Source organism: Musca domestica, unplaced genomic scaffold (assembly GCF_030504385.1).
Source record: "Musca domestica strain aabys unplaced genomic scaffold, Musca_domestica.polishedcontigs.V.1.1 45, whole genome shotgun sequence".
Lineage (NCBI taxonomy): Eukaryota > Metazoa > Arthropoda > Insecta > Diptera > Muscidae > Musca > Musca domestica.
This window is the reverse complement of record NW_026712335.1, coordinates 7,440,502-7,454,677: the sequence shown is the minus strand read 5'-3', so window position 1 is coordinate 7,454,677 and position 14,176 is coordinate 7,440,502.

Below are 14,176 nucleotides of genomic sequence, written 5' to 3'. Positions count from 1 at the left end.
TAACGTGGATTTTTAAAAAATATTTTTTTTTTCAGATTTCAATTAACGTGGATTTTTTAAAAAATATTTTTTTCAGATTTCAATTAACGTGGATTTTTTAAAAAATATTTTTTTTTCAGATTTCAATTAACGTGGATTTTTTAAAAAATATTTTTTTCAGATTTCAATTAACGTGGATTTTTTAAAAAATATTTTTTCAGATTTCAATTAATGTCGATTTTTTAAAAAATATTTTTTTCAGATTTCAATTAACGTGGATTTTTTAAAAAATATTTTTTTCAGATTTCAATTAACGTGGATTTTTTAAAAAATATTTTTTTTCAGATTTCAATTAACGTCGATTTTTTAAAAAATATTTTTAACTAACTAGACCATAGAATTCCTTTTATATAGAGCATCATTAAGATCTTCCAAAGAAGGGTTCCTTTTTTATACAGCATCATTAAGATCTTCCAAAGAAGGGTTCCTTTTTTATACAGCATCATTAAGATCTTCCAAAAAAAAGGCCAAGAAAGTCTTTCCTCAGAAAACGAAGAAAAGGACTTCTATGGTTACAATTAAAGAAATAGCTTCCAAATTTCGAAAATTATGCAGATACCCGAAATCCCTTAAATACATGTTCATGATATGCTTCAATTAAGTAGGAAAATATCATTGATGGATGGAAAATGGCCATTGATATTCCCAAATAATTTATGCAATGCCACAATCCAACAACAACAGAAAAAAATGGAGCAAAGATAAAAAACACCACAAAATTGTAACTATATTCGATGTACAAGTCAATATTAATGCCTGGGGAAAATATATTTCATGGGTCCATGAAAGAACGCAACAACGCCCTCCCCCACCATTTAGCGAGTAAACCACTCCCCATAAATGACTCAAGACGAATTCGTTTTTTGCCCAACTAAATGTTAACAAATTCAAGTAAATTGTGGAAAAGACACGTAGCAGAATGGACGAGTGAACACACACAGGCACACAGACAGACTGACTGTCAGACAGACGGACATATTTTATAGTTGATTGATTTTTATCGCAATGTTAACAACATTCAATTTTCTCCATCTGGGGATTTGTTACGGATTTTGTTTCGTTTGTTTTTTTGTGGGGCAAAGTTGTTATGGTTGTTTTTATCTTCGAATTTGGCCCAAATAAATACGACTGACTCTATCCACCACCTATTTGCTCAATGTGGTTGAATTTTTGCCATTAACTGTTGTTACATGGAAAAGCGTTGGGGAAAAGCGTATTCGACATTTTTTATGATTTGCTAATATTTATTTTAGTTTTGTTGTTGTTTGTCATGGCTTTTGTCTTCGAGAGTGGCACTAAAGACGTTGGTGACAAATGGCGTTCGTTATGTGATTTTTATGTTGCTTTGGGGGCTAAATGCAATACTAACTATAATAGCCAAGGGAAGGGCGGATTCATTTAGGTACATAAATGCCCTGGTTGGAGAACGGCTAGAGATGGATTATATCGTTTTCAAAGTGAGTTGTAAAAAAATTTTATTATTTCATTTGATGAAATGTCAATGAAATAAAATGTAATTTATGTTAATCCCCACCAGAAGTACGTGTGTGTGGTTTATTCTCAATTTTACCGCACTGAGAGTCCTGGCAATTGCCCATCACAACAAAAATCATTGCAATTTTGTTCATGTTTTATTGCCATAGCGCCCTGCGCCCTCCCCCTCTCTGGAAGAGTTAATCAATAAAAATCCTATGTAATGAAAACATTTGAATAAACATTTGTGTCAGTTTTTATCGCAAATAAAGCTGGCTATGTGTAATATGTTTAGAAGCTGTGCGGAGATGCATGTCAATGGTGGCCGTAATGGGCCATAACTGGTACGTAATAACATTTATGGAAAAAGAGAAGTTATCATTAAAACTACTTGGAAGTGTTGTGAAATTATGTTATAAAATAGAAAATAAAACTTCAAATAAAAATAAACCTAGAAACATAGATAAATAACTTAGAAAATATAAGTTGGTTGGCAGTGTATTGCGATGTTGAAAATGTGAATTCCGCTCGGTTTATATATAATTTGTGATTTATTTTTTATTATATGTTAATCTACTTTTTTCAAGTATTTTTAGACCCCTAATGACTACAAAGGGTATATAAAAAATATTTTTTCAGAATTCAATAAACGTGGATTTTTTAAAAAATATTTTTTCAGAATTCAATAAACGTGGATTTTTTAAAAAAAATATTTTTTCAGAATTCAATAAACGTGGATTTTTTAAAAAATGTTTTTTTTTCAGAATTCAATAAACGTGGATTTTTTAAAAAATGTTTTTTTTCAGAATTCAATAAACGTGGATTTTTTAAAAATGTTTTTTTTTCAGAATTCAATAAACGAGGATTTTTTAAAAAATACTTTTTCAGATTTCAATAAACGTGGATTTTTTAAAAAATATTTTTTCAGAATTCAATAAACGTGGATTTTTTAAAAAACAAATTTTTTCAGAAATCAATAAACGTGGATTTTTTTAAAAATATTTTTTCAGAATTCAATAAACGTGGACTTTTTAAAAAATATTTTTTCAGAATTCAATAAACGTGGACTTTTTAAAAAATATTTTTTCAGAACTCAATAAACGTGGATTTTTTAAAAAAAATATTTTTTCAAAATTCAATAAACGTGGATTTTTTAAAAAAAATATTTTTTTAATATTTCAAATATATTAAAAATATTTTTTCAGAATTATTGAATTATTGTTTTTAAAAATAACATTTTTTCAGGATTCAAAAAACGTGGATTTTTTAAAAATAATATTTTTTCAGAATTCAATAAACGTGGGGTTTAAAAAAAATATTCATTATAATATTTCAAATAACATAGAGTCTTAAAAATATTTTTTTCAGAATTATTGAATTATTGTTTTTAAAAATAACATTTTTTTCAGAATTCAATAAACGTGGATTTTTTAAAAATAATATTTTTTTCAGAATTCAATAAACGTGGGTTTTTTAAAAATAATATTTGTTTCAGAATTCAATAAACGTGGGTTTTTTAAAAAAAATATTCTTTTTAATATTTCAAATAACATAGATTCTTAAAAATATTTTTTCAGAATTTAAAAAAAAAATATTTTTTTTAATATTTCAAATAACATAGATTCTTAAAAATATTTTTCAGAATTTAAAAAAAAAATATTTTTTTTAATATTTCAAATAACATAGATTCTTAAAAATTATTGTTCTTAAAAATAATATTTCTTTTCAGGATACAATAAACGTGGGTTTAAAAAAAAAAAATATTTTTTTTTAATATTTCAAATAACAGATTGTTAAAAATATTTTTTCAAGGTCTCACTAAACTTGTAATTAAAAAAAAGTATTTTTTCCGATTTTTCAATAAGCGTGAATTTTTTAAAAATTATTTTATGTTTGCAAGATTTCAATTAACATATCAAATAAAACAGTTTTCAACATTTCCATTTCAAGAACTGAATGAGGATTTTTTAAAAAATATTTTTTTTCAAAAATTCAATAAACGTGGAATTTTTTTAAATTAGCCTTTCAAGATTTTAATGAACATAGATGCCTTTAAAACTCTTCTTTGAAGATTTCAATTAACTTAGATCCCTTACAAATTATTTTTTGAAGAATTCAATAAACGTGGATTTTTTGAAAATTATTTTTTTCACGATTTCAATTAACATAGATCCCTTACAAATTATTTTTTCAATATTTCAATAAACGTGGATCTTTTAAAAATTATTATACCATCGGCCCTATTATACCATTTAGCTAAAGAGTACGCACTTCTAAAACAATCTACATATTTCCATCATAGCCAAGAACATTGGTCTAAAATTAGTACCATTTAGTACTTCTCAGTGACAGTACCAGGCATTTCTAAAACCACCTCCATATCACAATCCCAGATACCAACAGAGACCTCCATACCAAATTTCGAGATTTCAGATCTATCCCTTAACCCAATACCCAATTTAGTACCACTTAGTACTTTTCGATCAATTATAGTATGCATATCCGAAACCACCTCCATATCTTAACCACAGACAATCAATTATAATTTCACCAAAAACCAACAGAGAAATCAATATAAAATTTCAGAATTCCAAATTTAGTAACAATTAGTACTTTTCGTATAATTTTAGAACACTATTCCAATACGACCTCCATATCTCAATTCCACTTACCAATAGAATTCTGGAATTCTCAAATATGGTATTGAAATATGGAAGTGGTCTTGAAAATGTGTACTATAAATGTACTAAATCGTACTATATTTGATATTGTTGAAGGAATAGAATAAATTTCTGAAATTTGATATTTAGATCACTCTCCGTGTCAGCGGTTAAGATATGGATGTGATTTTTGTGCCATAATTGTACGAAATGTACTATATTGGTATTGGTTGTAGGGAATGTAATATTAACCTCTCTGTTGGTATCTCTAATTGATATACGTAGCTGGTTATTCAAAATATTAATAAGCTTGGATTTTTTTAAAAATGTTTTTTAAATTTTTAATAAATGTGGATTTCTTATATTTTTTTAAAAATTTTAATAAACTATGATTAAAAAAACAATTTTTCAAAATTTCAATAAACATTGAAACATTTTGAAAGTTCTTCAGAGTTTATAAATTTTGATTTTTAAAAATACATTACATTTTGGAATTAATCAGAGTTCAAAAGCGCAGATTTTTTAAAAAATACTTTTTCTTAAAAGTATTTTTAAAGTCTTCAAAGTTCACAAACGTGGATTTAAAAAAAAAAAGTTTTTCCCAAAAATTTTATATTTCATGACTTGGATTTTTTCACAAATTTTAGAAAGTCTTCAAAGTTCACAAACGTCGATTTTTAAAACAGTTTAAATGCCACGAAAAATTCGGGTTTTAATTTGTTTTCCTCTATGTCATGTCTAACAGGAAACAAGGTTTCGCTACCCAGTACTTGACCCCATTTTACATTGGAATTCTCAACACGAATCGGGTTCTAACAAATGTAAACATCGAATTGTGTTTGAGTATTATTCGCCAAATACATACATTCAAATACACATATGTACTTGAAATAAAAAATAATAAAAATCAAACATTAACAAATGGACAAAGGACATGATAACCTCCCATAACAACTCCAATTTCCGCATTAAAATTTAAAAATATATTTTATTTTATTTATAAAAATCGAATAATAAACACTAAAAGTTTCACAAAAATTACTTTGAAAACGAAAACTAAAAGCCAAAAAGCTGCCTCAGAAATATCATCTACACATTTTGCATTTTATTAAAACAAACAAAATATATGTGCATAATCAAATGAATTCCCATTTGAAATGACAATTTGACAGGCAATATATCAACATCCGATGGCAAAGAGACGCGATGCACAAAGTTCATTCAAAAAAGGAAAATAAACGAACTAACTTGACTCTCAAAGTAAGGTGGAGTTTTGTTATTCAATCAACCAAAAAGCTAAAATAATATTTTCCAAAAAACAAAAATAGAAAAAAATACGAAAAAAGAAAAACAAAATTTGATTTGGAGATGCGGGGCATCGATCCCCGTACCTCTCACATGCTAAGCGAGCGCTCTACCATCTGAGCTACATCCCCATGTGGCAATGTGTGTAACTAACATGGCCCCACAGGGCATCTATGGTGTGTACGTGTGTATGCATAGACTAGCGTGTGTTTTGGCGCCTTACCGCTATTCCACCTCCACCTACCCCACCAAACACCCACAATCTATAAATAAACTTAAATGCCAACACTCATTCAAATGGCCCATATGATTTTAGGTGAACGTATTTTGCGTAGCTAATTTATTGACCAGAGCCGATTGTCCGAATGTGTAGCATTGCGTGGAGAGTTGTGTTACGGGTGAGTGCTTTGTTGTTGTTGCTCTAATGCGTCCAGGCTAAGACAAGGTGTAAACTAATTGGTGGCGAATGTTTAGAATTCTTAATGACATCTTATTGCTTGTGGGGGGTAAAGGTGTATGCTAATGGTTCCTGCTTGAAAAAAAGTATTGTGTTTGAAAAGTGTAGTAACACCAATCACTACGTTTACAAAATCGAACTCAGCATGCCAGTACAACCGAACTGCTCGCTGGTGTAGTGGTATTGGTTACACATTTAGTTCTAAAAAGTTTTCCTCCTATGTCTTAAATTTTACTTGGACCACGTGTTCTGTTGGAGTGTATGGACCAAACCTCATACTCCTTTCATGCATTATCGTATATACTAGTCACACAGATGAGTGGACCGACAGGCATGCCTAAAATATGGTGTAACCGGATAGAAGGTAGCAAGTTAGAAATCAGACACATATCTTCGATCAACAACCGTTTGTATACGTAAAAATGGACATTTTTAATTTTCTTTTGCAATTCCATTGAAGTAAAATTAAAAAATAATCGGCGAAAATATCAAAACCTTTTGGTGTGAAATCTGTTTGAGTTTACAAAAATTTGATGCTGAGTTTCAAGGTCCTTATTATTTTATAAAAATATGTTTTAAAAATCTTTGTTGGTGTAAAGTAAAAAATTTGTTTATAAACATTTCTATAAGAAAGTAGTTTCTGTGTTTTGAAAAAAGATTTTACATCAATTTTTTCTTATATAGAATATATGTATGTATGTGGTGTGCTGTTAAATTCCAAATATTTTTATTTCAATCGGCATTAGACAAAGCATAGAAAATATAAATATAAAATAGAAAATATATATAATTATAGACAATTCTGAAGATTGATACTAATACAACCTGGAGAATAACCATTTGTCCTGCATATTCGAATATTTGGTCTGTTCCAGAACTGTAACAATGTAAAAGTTTTCCCTTTATGATATCGAAAAAAAATGAAAAACTGGAATATTCTTACGGGTTCCGGATCAAATATATTTTTGGGTTTAGTAGAAGGTGATTCGTTAAAAATCCTAAAGTTATAAAAATATTGTTATAATATTTCAAATAGGAACAGCATTGCTACTGCGAAATATTATTAGCACGCTATGTTAAAAGCGATTGATATTAAGATGATATATATGGCGCCCAACATGTGGCCTCCTACTGTGCATTAAACTTTTAAATTGGTGAGAAATTGTCCAACTTGCATATGATTAAAATGCCCATCCGATTTCAGTAATCATCTAAGAAAAATACAACAACAAATACAGGAACAAATACAGATGTGTATTGTTTTTTATATATCATTTGATACGTCCAAAACGTGCCTCATCGAAGTAACGGTTTTAGACCCTATATCTCTTTGGACCAAATTTGTTCCAGGACATTTGAAGTCGATCTAGAGATGTCCGTCCATCGGTCGGTCTGTCTGGCACATCAGCCACGATAACTCTAGAAGAGAGTATTCGATTTGGTCCAAACTTGGTACATCGTAATACTATTGCCAAACTTGGATCGAATTCGGAGATTGGCAAAATCGGTGCACTCCTTTTGGTACCTCCCCCACAAAAGGTCAAAAGTTTCAAAGAAAATAATTATCTCATAGAAAGAGAAAGGATCATTCGCGTGTGTGCAAACTTTGCACATCCCAATATTTTTGGCAGTGCTAGGTGCGAAAATGGACAATATCGACTCACTCCATCAAGAACCTCCCAGCAAAGGGTCAAAATTTAAAATAATTATAACTTTTATAAAATTCGAAAAAGGCATGTGATTCCCTTAAAATTTCACACATCCCAATATTTCCACTTACACAAGACCTGGACCACCCCTTCTGGTATATCCACCACTAAGGGTCATCATTTTCAATATTTACATCTCTTATAATTCTTTAAAATCTTGGTAACCTAAGATCTGATGTGAATATGGAATTCATCGGCTCACTCCTTCTGGCACCTACCTCACAAAAGATTTAAATTTTGATAAACAATTATTCGCATAAACTTGAAAAAAAGTGAAATTATCTTTTTTTTTTTTTTTCAGTATTGGATAAAGTGGAATACTTCGATACACTATATCTGGTAACTCACCTCAATATTCCAAAAAGTATTACATATTTCATGTAAAGGTGAGTGAAGTTGTCGATATAGTCCAAATCTGGCACATTTACATCAGACTTAGGTAAGATACGAAATGGACAACATTGGTCCACTTCTTTGGAACCTCCCTCATAAAGGGTCAACAGTTTCAATAATCATAAGACAAGACAAAATATATTTAAATAAACGAACAGTGGCTGAGCGTATACATCTTTCAACAAAACCGACAGAATTTTTTTACTTTGCTTTTATTCAAAATTTGCCCTTTTGCGGAGGAGGTAGAGTTTATCTGTTAAAAATAGAATTATAGCAGGTTTGAACGAAATGGAATACTGCATACTCGTTAGATATTTAATTTTAGTAATTTTTTAATTATTCCGAACTGCATTTAAGTTTGACAAAAATATTAGGATGTGCCAAGTTTGGATCGAATTGGATACTGCCTTCGTAAGTTATTGTATTTTAGCCTCTGCATTTTTAAGAATGTTGTACCACCATCGCAACTAGGCCCTTCGACTTGAGCGAGAATCCTTTATACACCAATATTGCACCCTCATCTAATTATGAGGGTATTAAAAGTCTAATTGGTCCAAAATGTTTGTAACATCTCGAAATTTTGGTCCTCGCCGAATTGAGTCGATCTAGCTATGTTAGTCTGTTCATCTGTCTCTTCGTGTTAAATTGTAGCCACGGTATCAGGTCGCAATTATGACCCGATCCTTACGAGTTCAGAATAGAAGCCCAAAAGGACCAAAACTATGTTCTGGGCGCTTTATATACAGGTCGCAATTTTGATCCTCAAGGAATCCTCATTGGGTTGTGTTAGTGCTCCAATAGAAGTCTATTGTTTCCAGTGTTTTTCGCAATATATTTAGGGGTTGAAATGTACCAAACACTGAAAATCGCCCAGATTTTGACATCTATTTACAGGTCCCAATTAAAGACCAATCGATACGGACTTTCGCATGAGGTTAGAGTTTTGGATAGATCAGAAGACTAGAATTTTGGATGAAGATCGGATAATATTTTTTGCGGGTAAAATGGACTACAATTTTTGTTTGTAATATTTTTGGATGCCTACCAGGACGTAAATATCGGACAAATTCCAACAGTCCGAAACCATAGGCAAAATTTTTGCAAGACTGTATAGCATTTTTTCAAAAAGTCCACAGAATTTGTTTTGGACCCAAGGCGGCTTTCCAATATATTAGTTTGTTGCAGGGTATGACATGGTCGGCCCCGCACGATTATAGCCTTTGTTTACTAGCTTTAATAAATGTTTCAAGTTTGTGTATTTAAAATATTACGATATGAAAATTTTTGACTCATTTAATTTATGATTCCTAAATTTACCCTCTGTGTGTGGAGAGTTGCTATGATCTGAGAAGACCTTTTTCAAAATTGCGCCTGTTTTGAAGCGTAAAAAAGACTCGACAAAAAAAAACAGAATGTTTCATACCCTTTTGGACATATTATACCCTCCACCATACCATGGAGGGTATATTAATTTTGTCATTCCGTTTGTAACTCCTCGAAATACTCATGTCAGACCCAACAAAGTATATATATTCTTGATCCGCGTAAAATTCTAAGACGATTTAGCCATGTCCGTCTGTCTGTATGTTGTAATCACGCTATCTTTCGAACAAATTGAGATAGAAGGCTAAAATTTTGCACACCTGTATATTTTGCCAGTAGGCAGGTTAAGTTCGTAAATGGGCCATGTAGGTCCAAGTTATCATATAGCCCCCTTATGACGGTACCTCCCGATATTCGGTGTTTTGATGATTTTAGCGACATTATTCACCGGAATTGTTTCAAATTTGGCATTTGAGGTTCGTAATGGATACTACAGCCTAAGACAGAAAATTATCTGTGCAGGTCTACGTCTTCGTATAGCCCCCATATAACGGTACCCCCTATATTCGGTGTTTTGATGATTTTAGCTACATTATAAACAGATTTTTCTTCAAGTTTCGCATTTAAATATTGTTATAACTTATGACAAAAGTTGCCTATGCAGGTCTACGTCGTCGTATAGGCATTCGGTGTTTTTAAGATTTCAATAGAGTTTTTAACGGATTTTATTATACCCTACAACACTATGTGTTGAGGGTATTATAAGTTTGATTGGCCCAAAAATTATGTAACACTTCGAAATATTGGTTTCCCACATAGGAAAGTATATATGGATCATCCTATCTCGCCGAGCTGAGTCGATCTAGCTATGTATGTCCGTCCGTCCGTCTGTCCGTCTGTCCATGTTAATTTGTAATCACTCTACAGGTCGCAATTATGGCCCGATCTTCACGAAATTTGGAATGGAGCTCGGGGTCGGGTCAGAATAGAACCATATTTCTTTTTGAGATGATCGCCAAATGTTTAGGGATTGAAATGGACCAAAAACTGGAAAAATTCCTGATTTTGCACTTGCTCTACAGGTCGCAACTATAGACCAATCGACGCGGAATTTCGCATGTAGCTAGAGTTAAGGGCTGGCAAGAAGCCTACCAATTTGTGTGGTCATCGGGTAATATTTAGCGGGTAAAATAGACCATATATTTTGTGTTGAAAAAATTCAAAAATTTTCATTAAACCGCGAATATTTTAAATCCCGGCGAAATCACAAAGCCATGACAAGGTTACTTCTGATCTTTACATTGATGTTAACATCCAACAAATCGGATATATAGCAAAATATGTGCGATATATATGTCTATCAAAGAAGGTATGATTGAAAGATCTCTTATATGTCGAGAACGGCTGAACTGATTTCGACAGTTCTCATTAATTCAAAATGGCCTTTTGGCAGGAAAGAAAAAACGTCTAAAAAATCGCATAAAATATCTCTCTAAAGATGAAAATATTGATTTTCTAAAATTTTCTCATATTTTTTCAATTTTGTCATATTTTTGGCATATTTTCATTTTGAATTAAACATTTGGTAATATTTCTACAGCTAACAAAACTAAGTAGTTAGGATATCAGGATATCATATACATATCGCATTTATGGCCCGATCCTTACGAAATTTTGCATGGAGATAAGATGAGGGTCAGAATAAAAGCCTATTCTTTTTGGAGATGAGCGCCATATATTTAGGGGTTGAAATGGACCAAAAAACTGCAAAATTGTCAGCAGGTCGTAATTATGGGGGTTACCGGACATTGCAAAAGCCAAGCAGTTTTGGATGTCCATCCAAAAATATTCAATGTGTGAAGGAGATTGCCAACTTTTATAGACAAAATACGAAAATGTCCATTCCAGTGACTTTTTGAAGAATTCATAAATATAGGAAAGACGCACTTCTGACTATTTCGTTAACCCTGATTTCGTTGAAGAATATAGTCAAATGTCTGTATCTCATATAGATGCGTTTCAGTCAAAAAACCAATAATAAATGTTAATCTTGGTTCCAGATCTAGGAAGACCATTTAAGTGCAACATCTACCAATAAATTGGAAATGAGCAAATTAGTTTGAGTTGCTATTATTCGAAAATTAGAGAACGAAACCTGATGGTTTTCTTTTATTATTTGTCACAATATATTGTGGAATTCTTTCGAGTATCTCGCCTATATAAACTGTATCGTTTATAATAGTGTTGTAGGGTATTCAACGGTCGGCCTCGCTCGACAGTAGCCTTTGCTTACTTGTTCTTATTTTCGACTTTTGCGAAGTTTTAACCAAATCGGATACTCCTTCCACTTCATTTGAGATTATTATATTTTTTAAACCTTTGTACACCAATATTGCACCCCCATCTAATTATGAGGGCAATATAAGTCTGATTGAGCCAAAAAGTTTGTAACAACTCGAAATTTTGGCCCAAGACATATAATGTTTTTTATAAGTCGATCTAGCTATGTTTGTCCGTTCATCCGTCAAGTTAAATGTAATCACGGTATAGGTCACAATTATGACCTGATCCTTAGGAAATTTTTCATGGAGGTGGGGTTAAGGTCAGAATAGAAGCCTATTCTGGACCAAAAACCAGAAAAAAAATCCTGATTTTGCAATTCCTCTAGAGGTTACAATTATAGACTCATCGACTCTGAATTTTACATGGGGGGTTAGGGTTTAGAGCTGAACATTGGATGGTCATCGAATAATAATTAGCGGGTGAAATAAATGTTAGTAAGGTCTCTTAAACTCAAGAACGGCTGCACGGATTTTGACAATTCCCACCAATTCAGAATAAACTTTTGGCAGAAAAGAATGAAATCTAGAAAAATCACATACAAGGATGCTAATAATATGCTCTAAGTTTTTGAGATATATTTTATTTTTTGTCATATTTTTTATCGCATGAATTTTTTTCAATTTGACTTACAATATTGAATTGCAAATTTTGTAATAATTTTTTAAAGCCTACAACATATGTGCTGTGCGCTTTATATACAGGTCGCAATTTTGATCCTCAAGGAATCCTCATTGGTTTGGGTTAGTGCTCCAATAGAAGTCTATTTTTTCCAATGTTGTTCGCAATATATTTAGGGTTTGAAATGGACCAAGCACTGAAAATCGCCCAGATTTTGCCGTTTTTTTTTTTTTTTTTTTTTTTGCAGGCCACAATTAAAGACCAATCGATACGGACTTTCGCATGAGGTTAGAGTTTTGGACAGATCAGAAGACTAGAATTTTGGATGAAGATCGGATAATATTTTTTGCGGGTAAAATGGACTACGATTTTTGTTTGTAATATTTTTGGATGCCTACCAGGACGTAAATATCGGACAAATTCCACCAGTCCGAAAGCAAATGTAAAATTTTTGAAGGACTGTATAGCATTTTTTAAAAATGTCCATCGAATTTGGTTTGGACCCAAGGCGGCTTTCCAATATATTATTTTGTTGCAGGGTATGACATGGTCGGCCCCGCACGATTATAGCCTTTGCTTACTAGCTTTAATAAATGTTTCAAGTTTGTGTATTTAAAATATTACGATAATAAAATTTTGAACTCATTTAATTTATGATTTTCAAATTTACCCTCTGTGCGTGGAGAGTTGTTATCATCTGAGAATCTAAACTGCTGAATCTCCGTGTATCCAATACAAAACAATTATCTGAAAATATAAAAAAGTTAGCATGAAGCTCTTTTTTCAAAATTACGTCTCTTTTGACCCTTACCTCTTTTGGCCCTTTTAGACATATTTTAAAACTGAATTGCTTAACCCTTTAAAGTGAGTATGATAATATGTCGTACTAATTTAATATGAGTTCCATATTATGAAAGGGGATATAGAAATAAAAATCTGTTTCATGAAACATATGTCAAACATTTTGGAAAGCGAGCCCCTTATGGATTAAAAATATGTTCAGTCAGAGCTTCATATGTACATTTAAGATCAAATTCTACAAAACCATCTTAAATTTCTATGCTACCCTAAAAACGAAAAAAAAATAATATCGATTTTCTCCTTTCTAATCTTCTCATAATTGAGGATACAGAATGAAAAGAAACTGGTTCAACAAAATGGCAAAACAAAAACGACAGAAACGAATTAAGAAATAAAAACTTTCACCATTAATTTTCGACGAGCAGGGCAAATGAAAAAAAACGAACAGCAGCCATTAGCAATGGTATTCCCCAACTTTAGAGACAATGGAGATAATCACCAGCAGCCCCCCATCCCATCATTATTGTGGGGCAGTTGTATGACACACGACACACCATCTTTGACTCGCGCCGTAATCACCACCATTTGCCATGCCATTATAATTATCCAAGGAGGAGAGCATCATTATCGTCATCAACGCTGTGTTGTCAACTCTAATGGCCTAACGAGCAAAAGAAACTACAGCCACAGCTACAGCTCCAACAAAATGGATCTCCCTATCAACAGCAAGAAAAAGTAACAGCCAAATTGTGAGGCATTAAGAGTGGATAAAATGGAAAAAAAAAATAAAAAGCTATAAGATCGGCCGGGCCGAACTTTGAATACCCTCCATCATTTGGTACAAATTTAACAATTTTCAAAAAATAAAATCCGTTAAAAATTCTGTTAAAATTAGGGTCTATACGACGATTTGGACCTGCATAGGTAACTTTGGTCACAAGCTATTACAATATTCAAATGCGAAACTTAAAAAAAATCTGTTTATAATGTAGCTAAAATCATCAAAATACCGAATATAGGGAGGTACCATGGGGGTTATAAATGGATCTCCCCAG